General features: G+C 43.5%; 1 pseudogene across 1 annotated transcript; it reads right to left on the reverse strand.

Annotated features, from left to right (window-relative positions):
• Window positions 1-10,138: 10,138 nt before the first annotated feature.
• LOC116564513 lies at window positions 10,139-10,797 on the reverse strand (annotated as a pseudogene). Its single transcript, XR_004274937.1, has one exon. The product of XR_004274937.1 is annotated as a 40S ribosomal protein S7 pseudogene (transcript).
• Window positions 10,798-10,869: the final 72 nt, after the last annotated feature.

Consider the following 10,869-nt stretch of genomic DNA (forward strand, 5'->3'; position numbering starts at 1 on the left):
TAAAGAAGATAAAGATTTCCAGTATGTATAAACCAAAGGGTATTTGTAGTTTATCAGACGGATAGAAGGGCATGTGGTGGGAATTAGGGAAATAGTTCTGTGAGAGTGTGGGCTGAGAACGAGGAGCTAGTGGCAGGGAGCTGGAAGTATCTTAAAATTATTTCATCTTATAATTATAACCTGACAATCATGAGAAATAGTTTAAGGAAAACACCATAGACAGAAACATCTTAGACACAATGACCTCTGAAGCACATGGAAGATTTCAGGTCCTGCAACCCAGAACTCTTTAATGAGTCCTGTTGTTAACTCCACATTCATTAATTCTTTCATTCAACAAAGATTTACTGAGCTTCTACTAGGGGACCAGGCCCTGAGCCAGGTCGGCCCTGAGGACACAAGAAGGACCAGGGTCTGCACTCAAGGAGCTCAAGTCGAAGCACGTGGAGAATGAAAAATAAACAGGAACAGGTGGGAAAGTGCTCTTTATTATAACAAAGAGCAGTGAGATCCATCATTGGGGTAAACCCAGGGTGTTGTGGGAGCACTAGGAGGGCCAACTAGTCCAGCCTTGGGATTTGGGTTCAAGGAAGGCTTTCTGGAAGAAGTGGTATTTAAGTGGAATCCTAAAAGCTAGTGGTTGGTCAAAGACTAGGAGTTGGAAGGAGAGGGGGTGGAGTAAAGCAGCCAGGAGCTGCAAGTCATTCAGATGGCCAGAGGTCAGAGTGAGAGGAAGCAAGGAGCAGGAAAGAAATGAGGCAAGAGCCAGTGGGTGAAGAGCTTCAGGCATCTGCCTCCTCTAAGTCTTGGATCACAGTCACTTCCTTCAGTGTCAGTGCTGAGAGTTGATCCTACTTTGCAGAGCTGAGCAGACTTCATGTGATTTAAGAAGCACTTAAAGGACAAATAGTTCTCCATCCTTGTTTGCCATAGGAGCTTGCAATTCCCATCAGTTACTTCTTTGAGCGCAAAGGCTTTCCTTAAATGCAAAGGTTGTGTTTCATCCATTCATTTAACATTTTTTGAGTTGCTAATATGCTGAATGTTCTAAGTGTAGCGAATAGAACCATAAACAGAGGAAACAACGTTGTCCCCACCCCATTTCCAATGGACAACCTCATAATCCCTCATCCCTCAACCCCAGTGGAACTCAGTATAATTTTCTTCTGACAACACTCAGCTCAACTGCAGGCCAAAAAGGGTTTTTGGAGGAATTTATTTTCCCTTATTGTGTGTAGCCTTGGTGGATCTGCCAGCAAAGAAGCCCTGCTCGCCCATGGCCAAGAAGTGGGCATGTGACTTATACTGGAACAATTAGACACTTCTCCCAGGACTTTGCAGAGTAAAGTGGGTTAGAGAAGGGAGAAACGTGGAGTCCATCCATCTCAGCAGCAGAGACTCCGAGACAGACCAACCTCTGTTCCTGCTGCCTAGACCTTCGAGCTGCCCTGGAGTCCATCCTTCTCCTAGTCCTGAGCCTGGTTCTCCTTTTCCCCATCAACCTAGGAGCTCCCTCACACTCTTGTTTTTTTAAGTCAACCAAAACTCGTTTTGTCTTTGCTTGCATTCAAAGAACTTTAATTCAGAGAAATTGGGTAATTTGTTTAAGACCACATAGCAAAGTCTGTCTGATTCCAAATTCCCACCATGTCACACTGCCCAGTACTCCCAGAGGTCTGTCCTCAGTTCACCTTTAGGTGTCTTTGTTAGCGTCATAAGTTAGCCTGAAGTTCAAGGAAGTGTCAGAAGCTCTTATTGACCCCAGCTTGGTAATAACTGAAGAGGTGGGAGCTGGCTGTGTGGAAAGGGCAGGCAGCAGCAAGAGCTACACTTTGTTTCCCAGAGCCTGCTCCTTCTGGCCCTCCAAGACCCACTGTCCACTTTTTCTTCCTCACCACCTGCCCACTGACCAGCAGCCAACCAACCAATGTGCAGCTGGCACTACCTCTCTCTACCCGTTCCTAAGGCCCGACTTTCCAGTATCCAGGAACGACTTGGTGCCAGCTTTGGGGCTGCTGCTTTTTGAGGAGTACAGACAAAAAGAATTTGATTGCAGAGTGCTGATCTCAGACATATCCAGCTTTCCTCCAACCCTAGAGGATGGACTTGGCTTCAGACTCCCCGGGAGCCTGAAGCTTCCAGTGGGGAGGCAGGCCACGTGCCTGGCATAGCAAGTGTTAGCAGAAGGTCTGAGCTGGGATGCTGAATGAATCTGTGGGAATGCGAGAAAGAACACTGTGATCATAGATAATGTCAGGCTCTGGATAACACTAATATCCCCCACAGAATTTTCTTTCTGGTAGGAAGTTAGGATAGGGACAGAGTGCCATAATGGAGATTGATTTAAAACTGGGCTTCAGCCTTTTATAAGGATTAGTCTATTTCCTGCTTATCTCAACTCCTGGGGCATAGCCCTTCTGCAGTCTCATTGGAAAGCCTGGGGTGTTTATTGCGGCCCCTCATCCTTGATGACCCTCGAACTCAAACCCTGCAAGACTGCCAGATTCTCAGGCTCTCATCTGCCAGTTACGAATAGGCAAATGACCCAGATGGAAGAGTGGGAGCCAGTATCAAGTTCGCTCTCTCTGCTCTTCTTATCCCCAAGATCTTGATCCCTCAAGATGAGGGATCAGTGAGGACTGCCTTGATGCCTTCAAACAGATATTTAAAACATTTCATTGAACTACACTAATTGTTCCCAACAGACAGGATGGTAACAAACTAGTCTGCTGTATTTAGATACAGAAATTCTTGAGAGATTGTAACAGAAGGTTTAATAGAGAGACCTTCTCAGCGGTGGTTTGGATTAAGGCTAATGTGAAATCAAATGTGTGGGGTTTGAGTTGGAAGACCTCAGTTTGAGTCTATGCTTTACCATAAGCTGTGAGATATTGGAAAAGCCTCCCTCCTGGAGCTTAGAGGTAAGTTTCTAGTGTATGGAAAGCATGTGCATAGGTAGGCTATAGTGTGTACTTTTAGCCTCCTCCTTGGCTCTGTTTGGGTTCTATCTCTATTCTTTCATCATTTGAATCGTTTTAATGTGCTCCTCTGCAATACCATGTTTCATTGTTAGTCTTAAATTCTTTCTGGAAAGAGACAGTATATTAATTGATCTTACACTCAGTAAAATAAATGTTAACTCTCTGAACCTATTTTCTCATCAGTAAAATTGGAATAATGATCCCTTAATGTAGTTTACAAGATTGAGGTTCAGCTCATACAAGATAATGTATGGAAAAGTGTTTTGTAAAGCAATGTGCCAGCATAATTAACTTATGTGAACCTGGGAGTCATGTTGACTATCTTTTCTTCTCTGTATTCCATATCCTGTCCATTAGCATGTCGTATTCACTTAACCTCCTACATCTCCGTCAAATCTGTTCATGTCTATTTTTTTTTTTGAGGTGGAGTCTCTCTCTGTAGCCCAGGCTGGAGCACAATGGGGTGATTTTGGCTCACTGCAATCTCTGTCTCCTGGGTTCAAGCGATTCTCCTGCCTCAGCCTCCTGAGTAGCTGGGATTACAGGTATGGGCCACCACACCCAGCTAATTTTTGTATTTTTAGTAGAGACGGGATTTTGCCATGTTGGCCAGGCTGTTCAAACTCTTGACCTCAGGAGATCAGCCTGTCTCAGCCTCCTAAAATCCTGGGATTATAGGCATGAGCCACTATGCCTGGCCTATGTCTATCTTTACTAACCACCTCCAGAGTAGACTACCATCATGTTTCACCTAAGCCATTACCATAGTCTCTTATTGGTCATCTGCCTTCCCTTTTTGCCCCCTTTAAATCATTTCCCTGATATTAGCCAGTATTTTTAAAATGCAAATCTGATTGTTTTACTCCCTTGCTTCAAATATCATTCAATGGCTTCCCACAGCTCTGAGGATAAAAATCCAAAATTCTCATCTCAATTCTGCAAGATTTAGCCTTTGCCTTACCTCTTCCCGTCTCTCTCTGTGATGCAGGCCCACTGACTTTTCAGTTGCTTCCTGCTTTAGAGCCTGTGCACATGCTGTGCTCTCTCCTCTCATGCCAACCCATGTCCTATTACTTAGTTAACTCCTATTTATCCTGCTAGTTTCTCAGCCTTAAATATCAACTTCTAAGAGAAGTCTACCCTGACCTTTCACACCTAGGTCTGAGAGCACTCAAACTTCTCTTTCACAGCATTTAGCACACTTGGCAGAGAAACAGCTAATGGTGTATGCACTTAGTACTGTCTGTCTCCCCCTGCTGGAATAGAAGCTCCTTGGTGCCAGGGATGCATCTATCTAATTTACTGCTGTTTTACCAGTAGCTAACAGTTCCTAACAGTACCTAACACGGTTCCTAACAGTTCCTAACAGTACCTAACACAGTTCCTAACAGTACCTGCTGGTACCTAACACAGTTCCTAACAGTACCTACCAGTACCTAACACAGTTTCTTTTTTTTGCCTCAACAAAGAAGTCTGTATTATGTCCAAAAGAGCACAACGAAAACATCCCCAACAATACATAAACCTTTATATAAAATATAAAATATCTCTAATATTTTTACTTTATATGGGAGCATGCCAATATATGCAAGAGAACATATTGATGGGGCAAGGGGAAAACTATTTGGGCAATGTCTTAGGCATTAACATTCAGACCAGGTAAACAGCAATTTTAGTCAGAAAAGCAATATGAGAGGAGTTCCTGTGAAGTGAGATTTACATACTTCATTTTCCATTCCTGGTCATTTCATCCACAGCTTGACTGTTGTCAATCATGGTTCCTTGCCTTTGGAGTGGTACTATAAAGGTACAGAGAATGCCCATCTCAGTACCAGAATTTCACCAGGAAAAATCAGAATAGAAATGACAAAGCTTAAAAAAAAAGGAAGGCCCGGTTTCAGAAGTATTTACCCTAATTATTTTTAAGAAAGTTTACCATAAATACTTCCAAAAACAACAGGCTTTACAAAATATTATACCATGTCTTGTGTATAGCAGTAAGTATCTACTCAGGTCATTTGTCAGACTGTTTTAGTAATTAGTTTCTTGTGTAAACTTTCATCTCAAGAAGGTCAATAATCATCTGATTTCCTCTCTAGCTAATGATCTGTTGTTAGCCTACTTTTAACAATGGAAGAAGAAACTGGTATATGTTTTAAGTCAACCAGTTCTCCTAAGTCTCATAGTTTGTTTCGACATCATGTTATTGTGTACTTACATAAGTAATCTCTCAGTTATGAAAAATAAAATCAGTTTCTGGTCTCAGAAAGTAAAAAGGGAAATTCTTTCCCAATCTCCCCCTCCCCCGCCGCCCAGCTTTTTTTGTAAAAAAAATTAAATTTAAATGTACAAGACCAAACACAGGCACTTTCCAAAAAACAAAAATGAAGCCAAATCACAAAATTACTCAATAGTTATAGAATACAGCTCTGATTTTGGGGGGGTAGGTCATCTCTAGTTTGGGCACTTCCTTTTTCTGCCAGCCCACCAAGAGACCCCAAGGGAAAAGTGCTTTCACAATTCTGGGTCGAGGAGACCTGTGAAATTACAGGCATTTGAATAGAGGAGTTGTTTTCGAAACCGTGTTCTCCAAGATCATATTGAACAAAGGTCTCTTCTCGTTCCTGGTTTAAGTAGTCCGGCACTAGGAAATCACTTCATGCTTTAGGCGATGCACCTTTAGCGAGTAAGACCTGGTGAACTTTTTCCCACAGCGGTCACACTGAAGTGGTTTAATTCCTGAGTGGATGGGCATGTGCTGCTTTAGGTTCTGAATACGGGTGAATCGCACCCCGCAGGCTGGACATTAAAAAGGTCTGTCTGGATCATTTGGACTTGGTCGTTCTGTACTGCAGGCAGCAGGAGCAATGCAGAGTTGGTAGGGATACTGAACATTCATTCTCCAGTCGATCATCATCACCCGCAGGAGCATTACTACTAGACGTGCTTTGAAGTGTAGGCAACCCCTCAGTAACGCCTTATCTACTGAGCCTGCGGGCGGCGGCACGGGGCTCCGGAGGCTTGCAGCTCCTACTTCTGCCGCCAGGCTAGGGCGGTGGCGGCCCGGGGGGAGGGGGCGGAGCGCGCGGCTCTCGGCTTCTCTTTTTCCCTGGGAGGCTCAGGGGCCCGCATCTGGGGCCGCAGCACCTAGGCTCGTGAGCAACCTGTGGCTGGGGCCAGGCAGCATAGCCCACCAGCGTGCCTGCGAGGTGGGAGTGCGAGGCGGCGGGGAGGGAAGCACCCCTGGCGCTGTGAGAGGCCCGAGGGGAGGAGCGAGGGGGCCCGGAAGCCGCGCGCAGGCAGCGGTTGGGGACGATTGGCCAAGGGCAGGCGTGGTTTGGGAGCGCCGCGACTGCTCGCGAGTACCCGGCGGGGTTGAGGAAGGGGAAGGGGACTCAGGGGAGGGGAAGGGGAGGTTGGGAGCCGCCGCCGTTGCTGCTCCGCTCACTGCCGTCTTTTTAGGGGCACTATGTCTACCTAACAGTTTCTAACAGTACCTGCCGGTACCGAGCACACTTCCTGGTGCATGACAGTGCTCATTAAGTATTTGTTTCAGAAATGAATAAACGGATACTTCTTGAGTCTACACCACCTGAGGTGGTGTTTTTCTGCCGGAGGCTGGGGAGTAGGAAGGTGTTGGTGCCGTGGGACAGACCTTTCTGGTGACCTCCTCCCTCCATCCTCCTCACATCTCCCACTTGTTTTTCCCCAGCTCAACCAAAACGCAGCAGCGTGTGTCTCATCTTGGGCTCCTCAAAAAGTGCCCCGACTGAAATACTGCCAGAGACTGGATCTCTGTGACGCTGTCATGGGAACTGTACCGGGAAAGAGACGATTCCCTTTGCTTGTACCAAAAGGAGAACCCATTCCTCAAAAGGAGGAGCCCACAACCTCCCCATTGCCCTCCCAGGTAGGGGGCTGTCTGTGGTGAAAAAAATTATTTCAGCCAGACTTTTCTTTCCCCTGAACGTTTTTGTTACTTTAAAAATATTAACACACGAATATATGTTCATGGTACAAAGATACAAAGGGCATATAGAAAAAAGCCTAGGCACTGAGTTTCTCTATCTAGAAGAAATAATCTTCCAGAAATAGTCCATATAAACACAAGCAAATTCATATATATTCTCCCCACACACATACCCTTTACACAAAGATAGCATACTATTCAGTTTGTTCTCTACCTCACTTATTCCATTTATCAGTACAGCTTTGGCTGAGCGCGGTGGCTCATGCCTGTAATCCCAACAGTTTGAGAGGCCAAGGCTGGAGGATCACTTGAGCTCCAGAGTTCAAGACCAGCCTGGGAAACATAGTGGGACCCCATCTCTACAAAAAATAAAAAATTAGCCAGGTGTACTGGCCTATGCCTGTAGTCCCAGCTACTTTGGAGGCTGAGATGGGAGGATCACTTGAGCCCAGGGGGTTGAGGCTGCAGTGAGCCATGATTGCACCACTGCACTCTAGCCTGGGTGACAGACCTTGTCTCAAAACAAATGAACAAACAAATCAAGCTTGGAGATTGTTCCATATCCTTTACAGAACTACTTCATTATTTTTCACCTTTATGTATTTTATTGAATGCATGTCCCATAATTTATCTACCTAATACCTTATGCATGAATGTTTAGGTAGTTTCCAGTTGTTGGGGTTCAGGGGAGCCCTCAGCTTCCCTGAGAGGACGTTTCTCCAGGTTCTTGGTCTGCTACTCCCCAAGAATGGGAGAAGAGACCACGCATAAAAGTAAATGCCGGACTCAAAAGCGTCTGTAAAAAGTGACTTATTTAGGTAAAGAAAGAGAAAAAAGAGAAGAGAGAAAAATTCCACGAAGAGCGTGTGGAAGCGGGACCCCAGAGGGGAGATTGAGGCAGGTAAAGAGAGTTCCCACTATGTTGCCGGCGATTCCAGAGAGCTGGAAATCCGGTGTGGCTGAAGGAGGAGGGTAATTTATCCTGGAAGAAATTCCCACCTCCCCAAGTTCCTCTGGCCAATGAAAGGAGTTCCTTTAAACTTCCGCTGGGGTGATTGACTCTTAGTTTCTTCCCGCGCGCGCGAAATTTAAACATAAACCGTTAAATCTCCCGGACTGAGAGAGATGGGAGGGGCGCGTGGTTCTGGGAAGTTCTTGCCCTTAAAACTACACCCCCTTGTGGACCCGGAAAGAGAACAAATTTCCTCACAGTCTTTTGCGGTCATAAATATCAATGCACTGAATATACTTGTATACATTTTATTTTACACCTGTTGGCTAATTTGTACGATAAATATCTAGAAATAGAATGACTGAATCAAATTATAGACTTTTTCTTTAAGTGAGAGCAAGTTTATTAAGAAAGTAAAGGAATAAAAAGAATGGCTAATCCATAGATAGAGCAGCCAAAAGTATAGACATTTAAAGTTTTGGTAGAAACTACTTAATTTCCCTTTAATTTCCCTCTGTTCTGGACTGAATTTTGTCCTCCCCAAAAATTAATATGTTGAAGCCTTAACCCCCAATGTGACTGTATTTGGAGATGGGACCTATAAGAAGGTAATAAAGGTGAAGTGGGGTCATGAGAATGGACTTCAATCCAACAGGAATAATGTCCTTGTAAGAAGGGGAGAAGATACCTGAGATCTTTCTCTTTCCCTGTAGACACACAGAAGAGGCCATGTGAGGATTCACCTGCAAGCCAGGAAGAGAGCCTTCACCAGACACCAAGCCTAAAGGCCCTGATCTTGAGCTTCTATCCTATAGAAGGGTGAGAACATAAATATCTGTTGTTTAAGCCACCCAGTCTAATACTCTCTGTAGAGACTGCACCAATTTGGAGACACTGCATCATTATTTATTTATTTATTTATATTTTTTTGAGACAAAGTCTTGCTCAGTTGTCCAGGCTGGAATGCAGTGGCACAATCTCAGCTTGCTGCCACCTCGACCCACCAGGTTCAAGCGATTCCCACGTCTCTGCCTCTCGAGTAGCTGAGATTACAGGTGCCCACCACCACGTCTGGCTAATTATTGTATTTTTAGTCGAGATGTGGTTTTACCATGTTGGCCTGCCTGGTCTCAAACTCCTGACCTCAAGTGATTCACCAGCCTCCCAAAGTGCTGGGATTACAGGCGTGAGCTACTGCGCCCAGCTGAGGCTGCGTCAATTTAAATTTGCACTCCCACTAGTATTATAAGAGAGTAACTATTTTCCTAAATCATCACCAACTCAAAATGTTGTCAAACTCTTTTATCTTTGCCAATCTAATAGGTGAAGAAAGAAGGATATCTCAGGGTGTTTTTATTTTGCATTTTTATTAAGTAAGGCTGGACATCTCTCCATGGATTTCAGAGACATTTTTATTTTTTTTTTCTGCGAATTGTCTATCATATCCTTCATCAGTTTATCTAATAGTTTGTTATTCTTTTCTTATTGATTTATAGGCATATTTTATATTAATGAGATTAAGCCTTCATGATATGAGTTTCAAATATTTTCCCCAACTTGTTGCGTATCTTTTAACTTTGTGAACTTTTCCATTTAAAATTTTTTAAGGATTGAAATTTTGAAGGAATAAAATTTCTCAGTATTTTCTTTATGCCTTCTTATGGGTTTTGTGTAATATTTTAAAAGGTTTTCCCAAGTTAAGAAGAAGTGTCTCATTTTTTCTTCTATTTCTTTAAGGATTTAATAAAAGTTTTGATCCATCTGAAATTTATTTTGATGTAATGCGTAAGGAAAGAAGCCAACTGTATTTTGGCAAGTTAATTGTCCCCAAACCGTTTACTGACAAATCCTTCATTTTCCCATGGATTCGAAGTGCCACAATTAGGATACATTTAATGCATATATTTAGATCTATGGACTTTTCAACTGCCATACTATCATATTATATGTTCATATCTAGGAAGGCTGCTCATACTTTATTATTATCTTAGAAATTTCCTTTTGAACTCTAGAATCAGTTTACCTAGTTTCCAAAAAAAAAAAAAAAATCTTCTTGGTGTTTTTATTGGAAATGAATTAAACTTAAGATCAACTTGGGAAGAAATGACTTCTTTATAATAATGAGTTGTCCTACCCAAGATGGTGATCTTCCTTTTTATTTGCTCAGGTCTTTTTTGGTGTCCCTCCATACCATTTCCAATCTTTTTACTGACAGCACTTCACATTTCTTTTTTCTTTTTTTTTTTTTTTTACTGTGAATATATTTTTTATTTAGTCATTCTGTTTACAGTTGAAACTCTGGGAATTCAAAATTAACATCCTTGCCCGTGAGCTTCTTATAGACACCAGAAAAAGTTTCAACCTTGTGTTCCACATTGTTCTGCTGTGCTTTGTCTAAATGAACATTTATGAGCCGGCTGCCATCCAGTTTCACGTGGATCCTCTTGCCCACAATTTCACTTGGGAAGACCAGGTCCTCAAGGAGTGCATCATGCACAGCTGTCAGTGTACGGCTCCTGGGACGCTTTTGTTTATTTTTTGTACGGCTTTTTCAAGTTGGCTTAGGCAGAATTCTCCTCTGAGCGATAAAGACAACATGCTTCCCACTGAACTTTTTCTCCAATTCGCGTACTAGCCGGACTTGGATTTTCTGGAAAGATTTTAGTTGAGGAACAGGAACAAAGATTATGATAGCTTTCCGGCCACCACCAACTTCAATTTCCTTGGCTGCTGTAATATTCAGCTCCCTGAGCTGAGCCTTGAGGTCCGAGTTCATCTCCAGCTCCAGAAGAGCCTGGGAGATGCCGGACTCGAGCTCGTCTGGCTTCTCGCCATTGGGCTTCACGATCTTGGCGCTCGAACTGAACATGGCTTTCTCCTTGGTGAGCGCCGACTTAGGGAAAAAAAGCAGCACTTCACATTTCTTAAGTTTATTTCTAGAAATTTCATCTTCTGTTGTTGTTGCT

This window comes from Sapajus apella, unplaced genomic scaffold (assembly GCF_009761245.1).
Source record: "Sapajus apella isolate SASKATOON/1434 unplaced genomic scaffold, GSC_monkey_1.0 scaffold37, whole genome shotgun sequence".
Taxonomy (NCBI): domain Eukaryota; kingdom Metazoa; phylum Chordata; class Mammalia; order Primates; family Cebidae; genus Sapajus; species Sapajus apella.